Below are 24,071 nucleotides of genomic sequence, written 5' to 3'. Positions count from 1 at the left end.
CCTTGCAGTTGGGGGACCTCAAATTAGGACATGAATAAATGAATAAATGCAGTGTAAACAGCTTTGTGTCTCTTAAAGGTAAAGGGACCCCTGACCATTAGGTCCAGTCACGGACGACTCTGGGGTTGTGGTGCTCATCTCGCTTTACTGGCTGAGGGAGCCGGCGTACAGTTTCCGGGTCATGTAGCCAGCATGACTAAGCTGCTTCTGGCGAACCAGAGCAGCGCACAGAAATGCCGTTTACCTTCCCACCAGAGCGGTACCTATTTATCTACTTGCACTTTGATGTTCTTTTGAACTGCTAGGTTGGCAGGAGCTGGGACCGAGCAACGGGAGCTCACCCCGTCGCGGGGATTCGAACCGCCAACCTTCTGATCGGCAAGTCCTAGGCTCTGTGGTTTAACCCACAGCGCCACCTGCATCCCTTTGCGTCTCTTACTGATATCCAAAGCAGTGCTCCCATTTCAAAGAGTGATTCCTTCACTAGAACTCTGGTTTTGGAAGCTTGTACCTGTCAAATGCTGAGCCTAACTTTGCACCAGCAGCCTTTTTCCTGTGGCAGGCCTCTGCAACAAGGAGATTGCTTCATCCTTAATGGCTGCAGACAAGAGCACAACAGGGAGCCAGAGAAATAAAATGAGTTCTATGCTAATGTGCCATTTCCCCCAGCTGTGCCCTGACGCTGAACATTTAGACAGGGATTCTGCAGCCAAGGAACAGCTCACCTTGTTCTGAGAAGACGCACCTACGGAAGTTGAGCAGAGAGGCAGATTTCAGCCGATGATGAGGCTTGTTCCAGATGTGAAATCAAGAGTCAGTGACTGATAGCAGGAATGGGCTTAATGTCCCACAGTACTGAAAGAATATGCATGAGGAAGTAGTGATCCATATCATTCTCAGTGCATCCTGTTGTGATAGGCTTTGAACAGACAGGCAGCCCACAAAAAACGATTTAAAATGCAGCAATGTCTAAGATTGCTACCTTCCCCTCTGGGCTCCTTTACCTTTAAGAGTGGCAGAAGACCTTTCCTTGCCAGCTATGTAGCTGCTAAAGGAAGCAAGCAACCAAAATCGATATATAGAAGCTACACGTTACAAGGGAAGGTGAAACTTCTTAGCCATTCATGATCACTTACAGCAATATTGATCAGCAGGAGCAGATATGATTTTTACATATTATCTACAGTGGTACCTCAGGTTACATACGCTTCAGGTTACAGACGCTTCAGGTTACAAACTCCACTAACCCAGAAATAGTACCTCGGGTTAAGAACTTTGCTTCAGGATGAGAACAGAAATCGTGCAGCAGCGGCGCGGCAGCAGCAGGAGGCCCCATTAGCTAAAGTGGTGCTTCAGGTTAAGAACAGTTTCAGGTTAAGTACGGACCTCCGGAACGAATTAAGTACTTAACCTGAGGTACCACTGTATGTGTTTGTGTATAAAATGGACATATACCAGACTTAGAAGAACACAAGAAGATTCTCCCCTAAGAGTAGACAACCTATTGCCCAGGGCATGAGCACAACAGCATTCCTTGCCAGTGTTCCTTTAACATCATTTGGACTGTAGTTCATAGTAGGTTGTTCTCAATGTCACTTAGGGTGGGATCCACAAGCCGCTCAGATATTTTTACACCTAGAGATTGACACCCACTGCTTCACATTCCAGTACTGATGAAAATTAGAACTGTAGTTGCTGGTATCTAGACCTTTACAGTGATGACCTCTGAGGTGGAAAGCTCTACCTCCTTACTCACTTTCAGAAAGGGATGCAAGTTGTAGCTGTTTTGGGCTAAGCTAGTAAGAAATTTTGTATTGGTTCTAAAACAAACAGATGTAAGTGCATGCGATGCATTTAACATAATGTGTGGTTGGTGCTCAGAGTGGCATGTGAGTTCTGGTCAGGCCCAGGCCTGCTTAGCTTCAGAAACACAACAACCCCTGGACTCTTCAGGCCATTCTCTGCCTATGGTCCCCAGCTACATTTATTTATTGAATTTATATATCACCTGTTTCGCTGAGGAGCTCAAAGTGCTGTACATGGTTCTCCCTCTCCTCAGGACACAAAAGTTGTTTAAGCAATCAACCTCAAAATCCCAGACCCGGATGCTATTTCCGCTGGTTAAATCCTGGACATGTCCAGGAAATTCCGGTCATATGGCACCTCTAATTTTATCTGCACAGCGACCCTGTCAGATAGGTTATGCTGTGATGTGATCACCCAGTAAGCTTCTTGGCCAAGTGGAGATTTGAACCCTGGTCTCCCAGGTCCGAGTCTCATGCTCTAACTGCTTATATTGCACTGGCTCTACAGTTTGAAAAATGTTGAGTTTGAAAAGTACTGTGCTGATAGCCAAAGCCACTTTCTGCAATACACAATTAATAACATATGGAGAAGCTTCCAGTTCCATCATTTGCTGGACTGCAGTTTAAAGCAGAGGTGGGTAACCTCAGGCTTGGGGTCCAAATGTGGCCACTAGGGCTCTCTATCTGGCCACTGGGCTCCTCCAAGGCTACAGCCCCTCCTCAGCCACACACTCTTAGCAGCCCTGCTTCCTTGAGCGTTTTGACAGGCAGGAAAGTGTCATTGTCTAATAATGCCTCTTGGCTGCTGGGATGGAGGGTAGAGCATCAGTCTGTGGAAAATAGTCTCCTGTACTAAGGTGAATTTTAATTTGTTGCTTTGCCTGCTTTCACCCTGGCCCACCAGTCTGCAAAGGAGTCCCCCACCCATGATATACATGGGTTACAGATGCTTCAGGTTACAGACGCTTCAGGTTACAGACTCCTCTAACCCAGAAAAAGTACCTCAGGTTAAGAACTTTGCTTCAGGATGAGAACAGAAATTACATGGTGGTGGCATGGCGGCAGCAGGAGGTCCCATTAGCTAAAGTGGTACCTCGGGTTAAGAACAGTTTCAGGTTAAGAACGGACCTCCGGAATGAATTAATTCTTAACCCGAGGTACCACTGTACAGGGAAGTTGATAGCATTCTCTTGCTTTCCAGGCCAGGCCTCAGAAGACAGCCATATAAGTATGTCTGATTACGGCAGTTCTCAGCTTATTTCACAAACTATCCCCCTGCGCTTTCTTCCTCAGCTGTTTTTCTTTGCAAGTCTTCTTTGAGCAAAGGCTTATGGTGATACATCTTAATGAACAGAGCGATCCACTTCCACAGGTGCTCTTGCCATTTCCGAGTGCTTCATTGACCTCTCTAATACCCCTCTCTCTTTGATGTCTGTCTTAGGAGTGCAGGGAACCTTTAGAAAATGAAATGCTAAAGCTAACCAAGCTTTGAATTTACAATAAACTGTGGGAAAATGGAATCGATCCCACAGCTTGATGAGTCAGTAATGAAGAGTCAAGTCTCACACCACTGAGTGTCACCTTTCTGATGTCTTCATTGTCTTCATCTGCATGGCAGGAGGAGGTAGCGGAGCTGCTGAGGCCACAGCAAATGGACTGCTTATTATTCCCTTCCCACAGGAGTCCTAAAGGCTAAGCCCTTTATTTGCCTCAACACATCCAAGCGGCAGGGAGGTTGTGAGGATGAATGCATTAAAGCCTGTAGCACATCATGTTAAAACGGCCAAACTGGAGGCGGAATGTGTTATTCTCAACAACACCAGGTACTATTTACATCCTCCTAACACAGGGCAGCACTGGAATGGATTGGCACATCCTTAGTTTTGTCAGCTCAGATATCAAATCTTAGGTTCGGCTGCAGATGCCTTCCGGCCCGTAGGCTGGTGTGAGGTTTCTAAAGCACTATTTAGGAACAGCATTCCTTTGGGTACTTTCCAATGAATATCCTGTCAGAGGCAAAGCAATAAAATCCTGTGGCAATCTGTGGTCTTTCATATGTTATTCAGGTACAACTCCCATAAGCCCAGACCACTGGCCATAGGAGTCAGAGTCCAACCGCATTTGGAGGGTCCCTGATATCGACCCTTCCTGTAAATATTCTCTGCATTTCCTAGACCTGTACAGAATCTGTTTCTTTGTCATGCACAGTCTCAAGCAGGGGAGGTTGAAACCTGGTGTAATTAGACAGTCTGATCAAGTGTAAAAAAAAAAAGAAGTTTCTAAATAATACAGCCTCTTCTCTAGCTCATTTTCTGGATTATTGCCATCCCTTAAATGTCATTAACCCCATTCCTGTAAAATATGCACACGGCTCCCAAATGGACCAAAACAGAATGGACATTTTCATCTCTTTTATATCTATAGTATGATGAATCCATTTCTTTGAAATGCCAGATTTTTCCTACCGCCCGTCTGCCTAGGTGTGATAGTGGCTCTTCTTCTCCTTGTCTGCGGGGAAAATGAATATTGCCCCAAGCAGCATTTGGGGAAGTTACTGTCTCTCTGAAGAGAGTTATTAGTTAATATTTGAGCAGAATTCACTAATAATAAGCCCCACAAGATACTCTGAAAAACGTTGCTGCCTCAATTGCTAGCTGAGAGAAATTTCTCTAATCTTTCAGAGGAGAGAAAAGGGATGTGTATGCCTTCCCCCAGGAATATGAATGATTTTGACACTGGTGCTGGAATTTGGAGGAGGTTTAAGGATGTTAAACTCACTCATGTGAAGATGGCTGGCAGAAGATGCCACGTAAGTCCCACCTGAGACAGTGTTCTCTGTGATGGGGATGGAGCAGGGCCTGCCCTACTGTTAGGCAGAATGGCAACAGAGGAGTTAGTTACAGATCCAACGCTTTCAACTTTACTATACATCACAGGGGATGTGGTGCCCCTGCTCATTTCCCCTTGCTTCTCACATATCTCCCAAGTAACGTTTGATAAGAGAAAGATGTGCAATTAACATGTTTGCCCACACCATTAACAAGTGACCTCTGGCCACTAGCTTGGCCTTGCTCCCAATGCCACAGAAATGGTTTTTCTGGAGCATTTGTGTGGGGTTTTTTTTTTGGGGGGGGGGAGGAGTGGCAGAGAGAAGGTTGCCTTTGCAGAAGTATGGTGGCTGTCATGTGTTTGTGCTTGCAGAGATCTTTTACCCAACCGTAGCTTCAAATAATGCAACCTCCAGGACATTGGGGGCAAATCTTGATGCCAGAGTGCTGATTTCTTTTTCAAAAATACAAAATTATTTCATTTTTTTCTTTAATAAGCAAGGGGGCAGCCAGGGGCAGGGGAGTCCTCCCAGGGCACTGGAGCCCTGGCATCTGCCTGTGCATGCTTCATAATGGTGCCAGCCCTTCTTTTGGAATGTTATCCCCTCACAAAATTAGCTGCATGAAGGGCAGAGTGAGGCCATGCCTACCGGCTCCATAACACTACTGTGCCGCCCTGACCCCATCTACACTTTGGGAGAAGGTTTGGAGAGGAGATTCTGCTCAATTCATCTAGGACAGGTTCTCCCTACAGGTTCTCCTGCATGATCAGGGTTCTGAATCCCCTGGGAGGAAGAAGGGACATATGCACATAGAGAAACCTTCTCCTTTCAGACCTCCCATCCCAGTGTCTCTCAGTGAGAGGGGCTTGTGGGAATGTGATGGCAGGGCCAGGGCCAGCAGGTGTGGGCCTTCCCCAATGTGGAACCCATGAGAGTAAAATGAGACTCTAGAACAGGGGTCCGCAACCTTTTTCAGCTGTGGGCCGGTCCACCACCCCTCAGACTATGCGGTGGGCCGGGCTATATTTTGAAAAAAATTTATGAACAAATTCCTATGCTCCACAAATAACCCAGAGATGCATTTTAAATAAAAGGACACATTCTACTCATGTAAAAACATGCTGATTCCTGGACCGCCCGCAGGCTGGATTGAGAAGGCGACTGGGCCGCATCCGGCCCACGGCCCTTAGGTTGTCTACCTCTGCTCTAGAACTAACCCCTTGGTCCACCTAAGACCACTTTGCTACTAGTATAGAAGGTGCCTGTATACTCTTGGCAAAGTGTGTGTAAAATCTCAGGCAAGCTTAATGTGATTTCAAACGCTACATTTGCACCATGTTGCAATTGAGATACCTGAGAATATAATGAGAGATAATACAGCATTGTGGCCAGCTTGCTACTAAAATGTATCATGTAATAGGCCCTGCAAACAATCCAGGTACATTTCCTTCTTCCTCAATAATGGTCATATTGGTTTCAGTTCCTTTGGAGAACCACCTAGCCACCTAGATATTATGTTTTGTTTTGTTGCTGATAATTCTTGCTGAATCAGGTTTGAAACCGAGCTGATTGCAGTTGGTTGAAAAACCAAAAACAATACCGCAGAAACATATTTGGCAAGGTGTGCCACACTTACCTGTTTATTGCTCTTCCAGTTCCCCAGCACTAAATGTGACCTGCAGCTTGGACAGGGTTTCCTGCTGCAGGCAGAGGAATAGTGCAGGTCTTGACCTTCCCTGAATGTAATCCAGCGTGATTCCTTGGAGAGTTAGGATTAGCACTGGCAGCATATGGATGAGCGACTCTCATGCTGTTTATTTAACAAGAACAACAGTGCATTCTGGGAAGGGTGAATGAAGAATCTTAGAACTTAAGCCACATCCCAGAGATGCTGAAGAAGTGGATAGGAGAGAAAGGGCACAGATTTTTGGAGCTGGCTTTTTAGAAGTTTCTCCTTGTGTGTGTGTGTGTGTGTGTGTGTGTGTGTGTGTGTATGTGTGTAACCACTGATGGTGGATTTGTGACTGGAATGCATATGAATATTTCACTTCATTTTAATGCATTAAAACAAGGATACAGGACTTGAGGTCCTCCAGATGTTAATTCGCCTGCCACCAGCCATAGCCAAGATGGCCCATGCTCAGCAATGACAGCAACATATGGGGGGCAATGGGTTTTCCATCTCTCCATTTAATGCTCAGGTAGACCTTAATTTGAGACAGTATTATTAAAAGGCTAAATGCTCCAGTGCTTCTGGGCATGTGCAGCATACCTTTTCCTAACCATTTTGATTTGCTGGATCCAGGGGTTAGGAAGGTTTCTGCATATAGCCTACTCCCTCCCCCCACAAAAAAAGCCTCATAGCAATACTATCAGTAAAACCAGTTAAAGACAAACATTTATAAATATATATATAATCAGTGATAAACTAAAAGCAGATTAAAACACACGTCCACATTAAAAGTTTAAGGTTGGGCCCTAGGTGAGCCTGAGAAGGAGAGGGCATTCTGTAACCAGATGTCAGCGCTGAAATTCCCTTTCCCTGTCACATGGCACTTGGTAGAGGCGCCCAGAGAAGCATAGCCTTCAGAGCTCTGGATTGGCAGCTAGATGAGTACATTCAGATGCACCAGTGACTGTGGCTGATCATTCAGCTAATGATTCTGGTCACTTCCAAATGACCTTTTTTATCGAGCTTTCATCTCGATTAGCTTGCACAAAGTTCACAGCAGGTGCTGAGGATCACTGATGAATCAGGTGAGCTTGCTGTGTGGGAAAAAGTGATCGGCTTTTAATCACAGCAGCAGGGAGTGAGGCAAAATGGAGGGGAAAGGTAAATGTTCAGAGGGGATTGGAGAAGGTATGGTTTCCCTAGAGAGCATTGTTTTTCTTTATTTTAATTTATTCTACTGGGGAAAAAATCATTTCTTATTTCCTTTTAGTCTTTGGCCCTGTCGCCTTTCATCTTTGGCCCCAACTGCATTGGAATGTGGCCGTTGGACGGTCAGCCATGTTTGAATCCAGCCCTCAGGCTGAGGGAGGTTACGCAAAGTTATGCCAAGCAATTGCTATCTCACAACTTCTCATTTTCCTGACACTTTTCTTACTCCAAAGACTTTGAGTTGTTTGAAAGTGTGATTTGTTTTGAAAGCAGGTATGCTCCTCAAGGGAGCAAAATCCACTTTAATTCTGTGACCTAAATTTGCTGGTATGCAATTAAATCTCACCTGCAAAATAAGGATGGTCTAGAAGTGCCTTGTGTTTCTAGTGATATATGGAGGCAGCTTACACACACACACACACACGCACACACACACACACACACACGCGCGCGCGCGCACACACACACACACACACACACACACACGTAGGTGTGTGTGCTGCATGTATTCAATTATTGATGGACTTGTCCGTGTTAGTTACTTTTTTTGGAGGGAGGAACTGAGCTGGAAACTATAATTGACAAACCTTTTGCTGAACTCAACAGGCAAATATTACACCTAAGAACATAAAAAGAGCCTGCTGGATCTGGCATGTAGTCCAGCATCCTGTTTTCAAAGTGGCCATCAGTTGCCTATGGGAAGCCCCTGAGCAGGACCTGAATGCAACATCACTCTCCCCTCCTGTGGTTTTCAGCAACTGGGATTCAGAAGCATATTGTATCAAGCCACTCGTCACCTTATCCTCCATGGATTTGTCTAATCCTCTTTGAAAGCCACCCAAGTTGGTGGCCATCACTCCTCCTGTGGGAGCAAGTTCCATAGTTTAACTATGTGAAGAAGTACTTTCTTTTACTTGTCATGAATCCAGCTTCATTGGATGACCACAAGAGAAGTGGGTGAGACTATACTCACACTGGATCATGGTGCGTTAGACACCACACACTGACTGACTTCCCAGACCCAGACCTGCAGACCAAACACCCACAGAATCTTGCCAAGCTTCAGGATTCACACCCAAGTCCATCATTTCATCCAGATAGTTTTCTGGCTGTACATTTTCCTTGTACAGTGGTACCTCGGGTTACATACGCTTCAGGTTACAGATTCCGCTCACCCAGAAATAGTGCTTCAGGTTAAGAACTTTGCTTCAGGATGAGAACAGAAATCGTGCTCTGGCGGCACGGTGGCAGCAGGAAGCCCCATTAGCTAAAGTGGTGCTTCAGGTTAAGAACAGTTTCAGGTTAAGTACGGACCTCCGGAATGAATTACCGTATTTTTCGCTCTATAACACGCACCAGACCATAACACGCACATAGTTTTTAGAGGAGGAAAACAAGAAAAAAATATTCTAAACGAAATAGTGGATATATGATTTTTGTGGTTCATGCTGTGGCCACAGACATGTGATCTGACAGTGAGTTTGGAGTAGCAAAAATCCTGAGGATCCATGTGGATCCATGCTTTGTAACCACGGAGGAGGGAAGGAAGGGGAACCATGGATCCTCTGCTCACGACTGCAGCAGATCCCCCCCCCACCCGCAGGCATTCGCTCCATAACACGCACAGACTTTCCCCTTACTTTCTAGGAGGAAAAAAGTGAGTGTTATGGTGCAAAAAAATACGGTAAGTACTTAACCTGAGGTACCACTGTATACTGGACAGGAAAAAATCCACAAAGCCGATAATGGAACACCTTGTCCTTCCAGGCTCAGATGGTTCTCTCTCTCTTGCCATTTTTCATTGGTCAGTGAAGACTTTTCTATACTGGCAGGCTTTTGCTATGCCACATTAGATAAAAGTTTGAGAACTCTCTTCTCTTTTATCTGTCACTCATGGCAGTCTTTTTATATTAAATTGTACTTTATTAATATGTTTTGTTATGGTTGTGACTTTTACTTTATGTAAGCCACCTTGAGCAGAGGTTAAACCCCTAGAAAGGAGTAGAAATCTTACGAATGAATACATACATACATTTTAAAATAGTTGTGATTTCAGCTGAAGTCCTGTATGCTTTTTCACATAGCAAACTACATAGCAGAGAGCCTTGGAATTATGTTATATATTATGGAATAGTTTACCACTCTGTTATAAGCCGCCCTGAGTTTTCTTGTACCCGGGAGGTAGACATTTAATAAACAAGGGCTGGAGATGACCCTGGGCCAGCTGTTGACTGCCTAGCAGGGGAGGAGGGGGCTGCTGCTGGGATGAGACTTTTGTGTAGAGAAGTAGCTTTCAATTGAAAAATGGAGAAGAAGATGTCAGCGAGGAAGCTGGCTGTTAAATCCCTTCTTTCAGGAGGAGATAAGCCAGGATCAAGTGGCTCCAAATCTCTTTATTTAAAGTGTATCTGGCAGCAGGAGGGATTCCAGCTGCTGGGGTTTGCTCTCATTTGTTTTATTTGCAAAGCGTGGGGTCCTGAGTGATAGAGATATTAAAAAATACCTGTGATTCTGCTGGATGCTGTGCAGTGAGCGGTGACAGATGTTATTTGCCGATTCCTGCAAATTCTCTCGCAGGGATTTGCAGAAATTGCCCTGTAATGCTGCTGGAAATGGCACCATTAGACACTGTGAGGAGATGGAAGGCCTCCGCTATGGATGGATTAATTCTCAGCTTGAGCAGGGAGGAGGCAGATCTATATCAAGGGGCAACTGTAGCATCTCAGGGTCAAACGACACTGTTATGCTAAATGCACAACGGGGAAGCATGGTTTTTCTTTTGTCTTCTTTAATTACAGGTGGAGAACAGCCCCCTCCATTTGCATCAGAACGGCAGCACCTAGAGAGGGGGAATTTAATGCTTCTGTCTTTAGTCACAGTCCCAACGAAGTGCCCCACCCAGCTAGTTAACCTTAGGCAGCCTCCCTACACAGGCACCAAGGGGTTTTATTTTCCTAAGACTCATTGCAGTGCAAATGGACAGTCTTCATCAGCACTGCATTTAGGAAAGGCAGGAATAAGCCTCTTCTCCTTGCATTCTGCATTTAATAATAATAATAATAATAATAATAATAATAATAATAATAATAATGTTTTATTTATACCCCACCCTAGCCAGCCAAGACTGGGCTCAGGGTGACTAACACCAGGTATAAAAACAATAATTGATTAAAATACAACTTAAAAACAAGATTGAAATACAACATTAAAATGCAGCCTCATTTCAGTAGAAACTCAAATAAAAAACTTTTGGGGGATGAAAACATCAAATCTTCACCAAGGCCAACTATCCAGACTGGTCCTACGTGGGCCAGAAAAAAGCCAGGGAAGTCCCCAAATAGGAGTTCCATCATAGAAGGAGAAAGAAAAGAGGGGAAGGGGATCAAGTTGATTCCAAGCCAAAGGCCAGGTGGAACAACTCTGTCTTACAGGCCCTGCAGAAAGAAATCAGATCCTGCAGGGCCCTGGTCCCATAAGACAGAGTGTTTCATCAGGCTGGAGCCAGTGTTGAAAAGGCCCTGGCCCTGGTTGAGGCTAATCTGACTTCCTTAGGGCCCGGGACCTCTAGAGTGTTGCTATTTATGGACCTTAAGGTCCTCCGTGGGGCATACCAGGAGAGGCAGTCCTGTAGGTACACACACACACACCAGCATTTGAAAGTAAAGGGGGGGCAGTGGTGGAGGAAGCCACTTAGGTGGGGCGAGCCACCCATAGGGCTGTGGCGCACTGCAGGGCCTCCGAAGTCTGCATGCCTGCCTGCTTCCTCCCACTCAGCCGCCCTACAGCTGGGGGGAGGCAGCAAGCGGACTGTTTGGGCAGCACGGAGCTGGAGAAGTGGGTGGCTTGGGCACGCTGCAGGTCCCACGGTGAGTGCCGCCCAGCATTTTGTCACCCCCCAGTGGTGACACCCAGGGTGGTCCGCACCCACCGCACCCCCCTTCCTCCACCCCTGGGGGGGGGGAGAATGCCTGATAGCGATGGAATTAAAAACACCTCTAGCTTGTCCCTCCCCCTCATGCTAGGACAATGTTAGAAAAGGCATATATCAAAGGTAAAACAAAAACTTGGACAGTGATTTACCGTATTTTTCGCTCTATAACACGCACTCGACCATAACACGCATGTAGTTTTTAGAGGAGGAAAATCTGTAGGCATGCCACCTGTAGGCATTCCCTCCATAACACGCACATACATTTCCCCTTACTTTTTAGGAGGAAAAAAGTGAGTGTTATGGTGCAAAAAATACGGTAATTGTGGGCAGATGGAGTACATGAGGTCCTTCTTCACCAGTAGTATTTCTTTCCCCATACCCAACTATGGAAAAAACGTCCCAATGGACAGATTCTTTCATTTGCCTCCTGGCCTTGAGTAAAAGGCTGGATCTCGGCTAATTGTACAGTGTAGAAGTTGGAGGTGAGAATGATGAGAATGATCCCAGGGGGTTTCTTGCTTGTTTATGAATGCTCTCTGCCCTGAGTGCTGATATTTATGAGATTGGGAAAGAAAAATGGATTGGGTGGAAGATGTGAAAGATTTCCCTGAAAATTTATGGGTGCAGCTGATCTGAGAGTTCATTAATGCTCAATTCATGTCAAAATAACAAACCACACTTTTGAAATCGACCTGCGTTTGGGAGGCCTGTACAAAGGGTGGCCCCAGGCTGTATGAAATATGACAGCCATGTGTTGGAGCACACTAGGTGCTTGATGAGACTCTGCCCTGATTCTGTGGTCTGCCTAAAGAATCCAAGACTCGGGCTACAATCCTGTATGGACTAAGAAGAGTAGAGAAGAGTTTGGATTTGATATCCCGCTTTATCACTACTCAAAGCAGCTAACATTCTCCTTTCCCTTCCTCCCCCACAACAAACACTCTGTAAGGTGAGTGAGGATGAGAGACTTCAGAGAAGTGTGACTGGCCCAAGGTCACCCAGCAGCTGCATGTGGAGGAGCGGAGACGCGAACCCGGTTCACCAGATTAAGAGTCTGCCACTCTTAACCACTACACCACACTGGCTCTCTCTATCTCCTTGTTAAATAACAATTACAAACCAGGGAGTGAAAGTTGAAAGCACTGGGACTTCCTTCTGAGTACACATGTACGAGACTGCGCTGCCAATCACCTGTGTTTACTCATACCCAAAGCTGGTCCAAGAGCATTTTGACACCTGAGGCAAGTAGCTCAAGGTGGTGTATATGGCCATGACGTCACATTTCACATGCACTGTTGGCACCGATGGGTTGAGGCTCAAGTCAGCGCCTCTGCTCCCACCCAAGAAGGTATGCATCTTTAACAACTCAATGATGTCATAAATCAATTCAGTAGCTTCTTCAACATTGCATTTCCATTTCAAGAAAATCTACAGCAGTTGTTTTGGCTTGCCACACACCTGTTGAAGGTACAGCATCTTTGTTTGAAAAAGTATTGGCAAGTCATGCCCGCCCCACAACTCCGAAGACAGGCAATTAACGCAGGTAGATCAGCACTAGAATGGGCTGCTTAAGCAAACAGGATTTTGTTCTGTTGTTGAGCATTAATGCACCAGAGACAATTGCAAAGCATCAAACAAGAAGTTAAAAAATAAAATAAAAATCTCCGCGGAGTTTCCCAGCAGGCAGCAGCATATCCTTTTGAACATTATGTCCCGGCCAAATTGTACACAGGATCTAATGAAACAATTGCAAGGCTTTATAAAATATTTAGGAAGTTCTTTATTGAGCTTGTTGCAGCTCAAAGCAAAGGCACGCTGCACAAAGGTCAGTAAGTGGTGCAATTTCTCAGAGACATCCTGTGATGAGAAGCTGCAGCACAGACTTAACTCGGTTGCCGTCGCTCTGCAAATGGGCCTTTGAAATCAACTTTAAAAATGGATGAAGAAAGTCCCCGAACCATACCGGCCCAAGATTATGTTTCGGAAGATACGTCACACAGGGTTGGAAAGAACATAACGGGTGTAAGAGGTCACAGGATTGCTGGTTTCTTATATCTCTAGGAACTTAACAATGAGCATTTTTAATGGTTCAATATTTTAAAAGGGGGGCTTATGCTAAATAATTCAGAAAGCTAATAAAGCTGGTATTACTGTGAAATGAACACGGCCTTCCCGAATAATTCCATTTTACTTAGATATGACCTACAAGGTGGTACAGCACTATTCCCTCCCCACACTGCTTAGTTGAGTTGAAAAGTCAACAATATTTCTGCGACTGCTCATTTGAAAAAAGGCAGAGGAAAGATGCTCAGAGTGTGAGATATTCTGAGAAAGAAACGAGGCAACAAAACCACCAGTGGCCAATGTGGTGCCCTCAAGGTATTTTTGGAGTATAACTCACACTTTCCCTAACCATGGATCCTGCTGGCTGGGGCTGACAGGAGTCTAATGCCCCCTGCAGGACACCATCTTGTTTGCTACCCTTGCAATAGACATTTTTAAAAATAAAAATTGCTAGATCAGAAGCAACTGAACAATTCATGCAATCTGTTCCCTTCCCTCTCTAGTCCCTAGCATGCTAAGTTTCGGCATGCCAGGTCAAAATACTGCAGTGGCTCTTGGGAAATGTAGTTTCCCAAGGACTATTGACATTGCAGTATTGCTGGATGGGATAATGTATTGGATTTGTAGGGTTTGTATAGAAATTGGCTTTGCCTTGAAAATAAGCAGAGCATCTAGTTGTTTGGCTTATTTCTGAGCCAAAGTCAACATGAGGAAGCTTGTCATCTATGAGATTTAGCTGCTGCCGTTTTCTGCCCCAGCAGCTTTTATGACACTTGATGTCACTGCAAAGATTTGCGTCTGCTGTAGGACGGAAGTTGCTGGGCGTAGGGTTCTTGAGCTCAAGTCCTGCTTTCAGGCTTCCTGCGGGAATCTGGTTGGCCACTGTGAGACTAGGATGCTGGACTAAAGGAGCCACTAAGATGCTCCAGCAGGCATTTCTCATGTTCTCATGTCCCTTTCAATGAAGACTAATGCAGATAAAACTTGCGGCCTCTGCTGCTTACCCAGCAAAGCAGAGCCTCAGCAATAATCTTCCAGGAGTGATGGCACTGCTACTCAGGGGGGGTGAGGGGGGGACTGTACAGACTGTATCTGGCACTCCCACTAGTGCACCCACACAACTCCCATTTTGCCAACCCCTTGCCCCTCCACCTCACAGGAAGTGGCAGTGATGCTCCGGCCAAGAGGCTGTTCCTGCAGCCCCAGCCCATAGGACAAACCACTCCTGCTGCACCTTAAAACTGATTTTGTTTTTACACTTGAATGCCAGCAACGTTGCTCAAAAAATCCCAGCATCATTTGCAGAAATGTTGGTAGCCTTTTCCCACCTGCAGTTTTCTATTTGTACTCTTGTGCTTGCAAGCTTGCTCTCAAGGAAGGAGTGGTCCCATTCCCTGTAGAGCAGCGGTGGGAGACCTCAGCTTCACAGGCTAAATACAGCCTTCCAAGCCTCCTTATTTATACCCTAGGACTCTCCTCAGGGGCCCATTAACTACGAACCCCAAAATTTGGGATCCTCTGCAAACCTGTCCCACAGTTTTGCTGATCTTTTTGCAGCGTTTTGCAGGGAAAACCCCACGTTTTGCTGTGCCCCACAAACTGAGTAATTTATACGTCAAACATGGGGTTTGTACTTAACATTACTAGGGGGCCTGCAGATTTTTCTTCCATTTTAGCAGGAGTTTTAATGCAAACCTCTTCCTAATCCTGGAGGAAGGCGTGTCCTACCACCCATCCCCTGAGCTGAAGGGTGGTGGGAACATGCCTTGCTCCAGCAAAGAAATATCCAGGAGCTTACTTAAATCACCTGATTGCTCCTTTAAAGCCACACCTGCCCCTTTCCCACACCTGATGTCACATATGACATCAGGTGTGGGACAGATGGATGTGGTTTGCCAGGAATGGCCTGGCAGGTCAAATTAGAACTCTTAGTGGGCCCAAGTTGACCCAGGGGCCCTGCCTTAAATCGTTATCTCTTTTTTCCCTCCTATCCTTTATATGCACTTGCTTCATTGGTGACCTCTTTTGGTGTGGCATATCTATTTCGTAACCCAATTACGAACGTTATCTAGATGTTAAAATGGTGGTGATGGTTCAGTGACAAAAGGTCATGTCAAAAGGGATAAGATTGCCCATTAGTGAAGAACATAGTTCTTCTCTGTCCAAGAAATGGGATCTTATCAGGTTTGACTGTAAGTATTTAATGAATAGCATGCAAGTCAGAACAAACCCAATTATAAAATGCACTTGTGTTAATAACTGCCTTTCAGGCAGTGAAGGAAGTTAATACACTTTGAATAAAAGGCAAGGAAAGCCATTATCTCCAAATGCCTAGTTCTTGGTCAGCCAAAGCCCCATGAAATCATTATGCTTAATTATGGGATATCAGACTGGAATATCAGCCTCAATAATTATTTGTAATGATTTGTGAGTGCACATTGCACTCTCTGAGACAAGGTAGTTAACGTTGTCACAGGCAGCTGAAGCCAATTGTGGAAGTTCCCTTTTGAGGGGGAAAAAGAACTAGGCTGGTGAGCTTCCTCTGAGCAGACTTTGCTTTGCAGGGGAGGTCACAGGCATCACTTGCTTTTCTTATGACGCTACAGTCATGGCCAGATTTAGGGGCAATCAGTTCCAGTGATGATGATTATGATTATGATTTTGAGTGGTGCTTCTTGTCAGGCACATATCACACCAGTGCTAAGGGATCGAGACTGGCTGCCACCAAACCAGTTTTAAGATCCTGCTACTTTAGAGCCCCAAGCAACTCTGGACCAGGTAACCTGAAAAACTGCCATTCCCTCCAGCGGCTAGTAACTATTGATAGCCTTATTACTCCATAAGTGAGAGCTGTTCAATAGTAGAATGGACTCCCATGGAAGATGGTGGACTTTCCTTCATTGGGGGCATTTAAACAGAGGTTGGATAGTCATCTGTCAGGGATGCTTTACTTGTGATTCCCGCATTGCAGGGGGTTGGACTAGACAGGGGTGAACGAAGGCGTCATGACACCTGGGGCGGGGCGTTGCTACGTACGCCGCATGTGCTGTATGTAGCAACACTGCACATGTGCTGTACATAGCGGTTTGCCGGCAGCCTCCAGTGCCTTACAGATGGTGCTGGGATCCTGCAGCCGCGAACAGAGGATCCTCTACATGCAGCTATACCAGTGACAGAGGGATCTCACCACCGTCCGTATGGGGCTCGTGTGGCGCCGGCGGCAAACTGCTATGTACAGCGCATGTGTGGCGTCGTAACGTACAGAGCATGTGGAAAGCTAAAATGTCGAGGTTTTAGGAAAAAAGAGGGGTTACAGCTGTAAAAGATTAAGTAAAAGAAAAGAAGAAGGGATAAATCTGATAAAATTAAGTGTTAGGATTTGCTGAAATAATTTTGGAAATTGGGATGTAGAAAGGGGAGGCTTGGGGAAGTCGATGAAGTAAGGTTTATGAAAAAAAGGACATGAAATTATACATGTTTGTTTGTTTCTTTATGTGTTTGTGTGTGTTTATAAAAATTCTTGTAAAACCAATAAAAACTTTATAAATAAAAAAGAGCATGTGTGCGATGCTGCACATGTGCTGTACATAGCGGTTTGCCACCAGTGCCAGGAGCCTCTGCTTGTGGCTATACCGCGAACGGAGGATCCTCCACTTGAGGCTGCAGTGGCGTGATGGCTGCTTGCACTGTCGCGAGCCCCTGCGGGGTGCCTTCTTGTCTCCCCCCCGGGGAGGAATCTCTAATGGAGAATTCTCAGCATCTTCAGGGAGTGACAATTCCTTGTGGGAAGCCATGAGAGTTAAAACAGTATTCAACAGAGAAAACTTTTAGATAGCTTCCAGTGATGGGAAACTTGTAGTTATCCAGATGTTACTGGACTCCAGTTCCATCACTCAGCATGGCCGATGGTCAGAGATGATGAGAGTTGTAGTCTAGCAACATCTGGAGAGCCACCAGCCCCACTTGTGGTCCATAGCAAACAAAAGAGTTATAACTCCCAAGCATTTGGCTCAGCAGGGGTTAGCACGATACTCAGCTTGACAGTGAAATGATAATACTTGCTAAACACTTGTTAACATAGGAAACAACCCAAATCTGCCTAGCCAGCAGCATTGAGGATTTTGGATCTGAAATCTGATTCAAGCAGAATCAAATTCTTACCTGGAACTGCATGTAAAGCTTGAAAATGTTAATGGAAAATATCCATTATCTTGCTGATTAGTTAGGATTCCCTTCAAGTAGGGTGGTAAATCACCACCATCATTAATAACAAATCCTTGTTTCACTTGCCATTTCCTGGCATAAGTAGGCGCAGACATCTGTGGAAATAAAGTCCTCCCAGCTCCCTCCTGGTTACATCTGAAAGCTGTCAATGCTCTGTTTTTCATTGTCCTATTGGCTTTTACAAGTCTCTTTGAAGTTCCTGTTAATTTTCTTGAACGTATCCATTCAGGCACCAAAGGAACAAAGGGAAGTACATCTCATAGATTGTTTTGTAGACGACTACGCTTGCTTTGTGTCATATAATTAGCTTTCAGAAACACTTAGCAGTGGGTTACAGCTTGTTGGGATGTCATTTGCAGCTTTCATGGCATCCTTTTTCCTTAGAGTGGTTAGTTGCTTCTTCCAGTTTCCCGTCAGCTGGGGAATTGTCTGAAACCTCCTAGGAAAGGGATGGAGAACCCATGGCTCTCCATATGTCATTGGACTCCAACTCCCCTCATCCCTGATCACTGGCCATGGTTGCTGAGGCTGCTGGGAGATGAAGCCTTGTAACATCCAGAAGGCCACAGGTTCCTCACCTTGCTCCAGGGAGGCCGGGTTCCTTTATATATTGGTCCCCTACCCAGTACTTGTAGGTCAATGTAAGGAGGTAGGCAATATTTGCAGAACACTGGGAACTTAGATTCATAACTATAACTCACCCATGATGTTTAAAGTTATTTAAGTGTATTAATTCACATTTAATTTGATGAAAATCTAGGTGGAGATGCAGGGAGCAGTGGAGATAGGCTCCAAAGAAATTTCTGTGAATCTCCACTTCCCTGGACAGTCTGCAGTCTTCTCCCAGCTGTGGCTGCGTGACCAACCTTGAGGAAACCCTAGCAGAACAGCAGTCAGAGAGCATTTCTTACTTCCAGGTTTTCGGCATTTGAGAACCAAGATACCATTGTACTCTATATGAAAGGTTGTATCAGTCCAACCCATTTTAATGATATAGAACCATCAGAGGGGAGAGCAGAGGTCTTGAAATTGCCCACCACCATTGAGCTACTTGCACAGCAGACTGAACACAATAGTTATGCTTATGGTTAGTGTGATGTGTGAAAGAGGCCACTGCCTGTCCCTTAACAGCAATGGCTGACTCTTTCCTCCTTGCCATGCAAATGATCTATTTTCCTAAAAGCAGCCATGGGGTGCGCATGTGTGCTTTAGCTCAGACCTAGCGCAAAGGGGAAATGCCTCTGTATTCCCCTGGCCATGGGGGAATGGTGTGTGTGTGACTGCTCTTTGAGAAAGAAAAGGATGTCAGGAGAGTACATTATAGATTTCCCATACGCAAGGTTGTTTCTCCTTTGGAAGGCATTACAAATAAATGTTGTTGTTTAGTCGTTTAGTCATGTCTGACTCTTTGTGACCCCGTGGACCAGAGCACACCAGGCACTCCTGTCTTCCACTGCCTCCCACAGTTTGGTCAAACTCATGCTGGTAGCTTCGAGAACTGTCTAACCATCTCGTCCTCTGTTGTCCCCTTCTCCTTGTGCCTTCCATCTTTCCCAACATCAGGGTCTTTTCCAGGGAGTCTTCTCTTCTCATGAAGTGGCCAAAGTATTGGAACCTCAGCTTCACAATCTGTCCTTCCAGTGAGCGCTCAGGGCTGATTTCCTTAAGAATGGATAGGTTTGATCTTTCAGTCCATGGGACTCTCAAGAGCCTCCTCCAGCACCATAATTCAAAAGCATCAATTCTTCGGCTATCAGCCTTCTTTATGGTCCAGCTCTCACTTCCATACATCACTACTGGGAAAGCCATAGCTTTAACTATACGGACCTTTGTTGGCAAGGTGATGTCTCTGCTTTACAAATAAACAAATAATATCAAAATCCACAGTGTTTCAAAATGTTACAAAATAGTGAGCGAGCTTTCGGGTTCTACAGAACTCTTAATCAGGCTGGATGATAAGCAAATTGGGGACAGGGGAGGAGGACAATGCAGGCTTGGTGTTAACGTAATAAAATCTGCATGGGTACCAGTCTATAAGATGCAATGAGGTCGCCTACCCTACACTATCTTACCATGTCTAGGATACTGGGGTGAAGAAACACAAAATGGCTCCATAGACTAGGCTTTGAATTTCAAAACCATCAGATTCATGCTTGCTTCACATCTCATTGAAGGCTTCTTTTCTTCTTGAAAATTCTCTTTGCTGTTTGTTCTTACATAGCTTGTTCTGTTTTCTGAGCTGGGCTGGGCTCAACATCCAGCAGGTCGCATGGGAGGAAAAATAGCTCATTCCAGCAGGTCACAGGGTCAAGGAAACATTAACACCTCTCCTTGCTGACTGTCAGGTCCTTTATTGCAATCCTTTTGCCAGGAAGTCACAAGAGGGCAGTGTAGTGCCAGAACGATCTACCCAAGGGAAAGGGGAGGGGGGAAGGATGCTCACTATCTAACATTTGCAATGCTAATATACTCCTTTAAAGTGTGATTAAGACAGTCCCAAACATCTCCAGACTGATTGTTGCATTGATTTCATTGTCTAATGTCAGCAGGTTAGAAAATTATATTGGCAAAAAATAGCTGTGCTGGGGAGAAAGTGGGAAGGTACCACTCAGGGGGATTAATTCTAGCAAAAGCGAAGCAGTGATTTCCCCTCCCTTCTTTCCAGTATCACTAGCGACGAACATTTACAGTAGGAATGGACTGATAAGAATCACTGGCAAAAGATGTCATTCACATTCATTGCTAAGAATCAGGATGAGAAGCTGTAATTTCAGAAGCACTGTTGCCAGATGTGAGATTTGTAGACAGCTGAGTTTAGATTAAAAGAAAAAGAAGGAATACCGGTACATATCTGAACCACATTCTCTTCTGCAGATCAATCCCACCATTACCCCTAGAAACTCAGAGTGGTGTCCATCATCTTCCCACTATTTCATTATCACAACAATCCTGTGAAGCAGATTAGACTGAGAGATGGCGTGGCTGGGGCAACCCAGTAAGATGAGTGGGATATAAATAGTAAAATTATCATTATGGAATGGGACGTCCCTATTTTCACTGGAGAAATGTTGGAGGGTATGTGATTGGCTCGAGGCCACCCAGTGAGTTTCATGGTTAAGTGGGAACTGAACCTTGGTCTTCCCAGTGGCGTAGGAAGGGGCGGCAGAGGGGAAGGGTTGCCCTGGGTGCCACTCTGGGAGGGGTGACAAGATAGCCCCTGCCTCCCCCCAGCTGTAGAGCGGCTGAGGGAGCCTGCAGTCTGTATGGGCGCCGCTTGTGTGCCATTTGTACGGGGTGCTGCTCTCGCGTGCAGTGGCCGTAGTCTGTATGGGATGCTGTACATGCGGAGTCTGTACAGGTGCCAGCGAGGGTTCCTCTGCCACTGGCTCTTCCCAATTCTGGTGTGACACTCAAACAACTGCAACATGTTCCTTAGGGCTTATGGTGAGAGGAAACCACATTATACAAAGCAGTGTTCCCAACCTTCCCCCCTCCCCATGGACCACTTGAAAATTGCTGAGAGCCTTGACAGACCACTGAAAGATTTTTCTGCTTGTTCTAGCAATTATAACATGCTGTGCTAGATGCTGCACGTTTTAAACTGTATCACTCTTTTTAGTTATTACATTGCATTTTATTGTACAAAGTGTTCTTCGCTGGCAGGCTGCAGATCACCTGAATGAAGCTCACAGATCACTAGTAGAAACTCCTGGTCTAAAGAAGTCTTATCAATTTTGGTGCCCTCAATATATTTAGGACTTCATCTCCCATCATCCCTAACCACTGGCCATGCTTGCTGGTGCTGTTGGGAACGGTAGTCTAAAATGTCTAGAGGGTTGAGCAGGGACGGAACTGGGCTTAATTTCACCTGGGTCAAAGACTCAGTTTGGCTCCTACACACACACACACACACACACACAGCCTCAATGGCACCTCTCTGGGGGCTTCACCTGGGACCAAAAATCTGGTTAGCCCCCCCCCCTCCACAGTAGCTAAGGCACTGGGTTGGGAATTCCTGGTTTAAAGTTTCAAAGCATGCTATTTTGTTGCTGGGAAAATGAGTTTTTTCTGGAGAGGAAGCTCCTATTCAAATAGCTGGGCAGTTTGGCCTCCAATTATGAAAGTATCATGAGCACTTATTGGCTAGTGCCCATGCTGTAACAACAGAGATGAAGAGACATAGTTTACAGAGTCCAAAAATTCAGCTGTCTATGTCACACTTTGGGATGATTACTGTCCCACTGGATATCTGATGTGAGAGCATAGACTCTGTCTGTCTTTTGGAGTATTTTTAGCTGTCCTCCACCTATGTTCAACCTATAGATTTGTAAATGAACATAAATGTTACAGAATGCCAATAAGCCTCCAGTGACTTCCTCCCAAAAGAAATGAAGCCTGGGTAAGTGTCACATCCTTGGAACTTCTCAGTATTTGGAGAAGTTGGGTGCATGTAATAATATGCAAACTGAGGAAATATGAGTATGTGTGGAAACAAAAATAAGAGCAACAGTTACAAGTTTGTAAAACTAAGACACCTGGAAATAATCCCAACAGCATATAAAATGTGAGTTGAAGGGCTGTAAAAATTATACACTAGTTTACAGCAAGAGAGAAGATTTTTTCTAAGCAGGAATCAGTGGCTACTGTTAGGTAGCCTGGCATCACACGGAATGTTGTGTGTGCAATGACACACTCTAACATACACTGTCCTTCAAGTTAATTGGAACAGGAGGTAACTTTGAATTCCAGCCTACAGCAGTTGCATTTGGTAAATGATTTGCAAAGGTTTGTCACAAAGTGGAGGAAGAGAAATGGAGTGAGAGGAGGAAGGGGCCAAAAAAATGTGTGTCTCTAACAGCAGAAGAGGTGAGAAGGCAAGGAAGAAAGGCAGGACTGAGAAAAACTGAGGATCAATCATGGTTTTTTGAATTAGCTTTTGATAGGGTATATATATATTTTGCCCAGTCTGCTGCTGACATCTGTATGAGGAGTCCACACTGCATTTTAGAGTCTGTCATGAGTCGTGACAATACCATAAACAGTGTTCCTCTTTAAAAAAATAAAAATAAAAAGCTTTTGCTTCTTTAGAGATATATACTCTGTGGATTGGACGCTAAAATAAGTTAAGAGGGTTCCTAGTCGAAAAGTTTCTCATCTATTCCTCCCTACTGCAGCAACTTGTGCCACCCCTCCAGCCTCTTTGGAGGATCTGGACCCACATCTGATCAAGGTCAGATGGGGTGTCGATTGGGGAGGAAGAATCACCCCAACCTCAGCTTAGAGTCTAAGGTAATTAAGGGAAGTTCACTGAAGGAAAGTTTCCCAACCCCTTTTCTCCTACCAAACCCGTGTGCCTCATTGTTTAGCATGGTCCCCGACTCTCCAGAGAACCCTTTTGGGGGTTACAGGGGACTGCAGAGGAAAAAGGAGATGGGAAACTTTCCTTCTATGAACTTCCTTAAGTTAACTTCTTAGGACCCAACTCTATGTCTTGGTCATTGTGCATGCCATCCTTTCCCTTTTATTACAGGAGCACCAGTTCCTCCCGAACCTTTGAACGCTAGGCATTAGTGCCATTGCAACCCTTTACCTCAATCCTTTGTTCATTTGATGAGCTGAATTTCTTTAAGCAGCAGACAAGCCTGCCTGTTCCAGAATCCCAGGACCTAGCTATCTTTGTATTATGATTCTGCTATCTTTGTTGTATGATTCTGCTATTCTTTATTTTTATTATTTGGCAAAGCCGATGCAAATTCATCAGGGTTTGTGCACCAAGACAATGATGCAAAGCCGACAGTTATTGCGATGTAAAAACAAAACAAAAGCAAGCTGCCAATCTGGAATTCTGGGAGAAAGTGGCAAGTATGTAATATGGGAAATGCAGTCTGAAGATAAGTACCAGTACAGTGTAGGACTAAAGGGAAAAGAAATGCAGTAAACTTGTCAGGAGTACCTTTTGACATGATACTGTGTCTAATATGAATTTGCCTAAGCAGTATATTTTCATGGGGTTTATTCCAAAAGGTGCATAGGATAAGCAGTTCAAGAGCTAAGGTGAAGAAGGACAGGCATAAATTTTGATCCTTGTCCGTTATCACCTCTTGATCCCAAAGATTAATACCTGGGAATCCTGCGTCTCCCTTGCATTTCTCTGAACACAACAGTCACAGAGTTCTTAGGGGCCGTAAGGGTTAACTAATTTACAGGATTTATGACCTCCATCATGTTCCATGTTTCCTTTGCCCTCTCCTATTAATCAATAATCCATTATCATAACTCTTTGGAAATGATTTATCATTTTTATCATCTGTTTCCATCTTGGAAACAGGAGCTTTT

The sequence above is a fragment of the Podarcis vaucheri genome, assembly GCF_965113315.1.
Source record: "Podarcis vaucheri genome assembly, chromosome: 6".
Lineage (NCBI taxonomy): Eukaryota > Metazoa > Chordata > Lepidosauria > Squamata > Lacertidae > Podarcis > Podarcis vaucheri.
The sequence above is the reverse complement of the archived record's forward strand: the minus strand, read 5'-3'. Positions refer to the sequence as shown.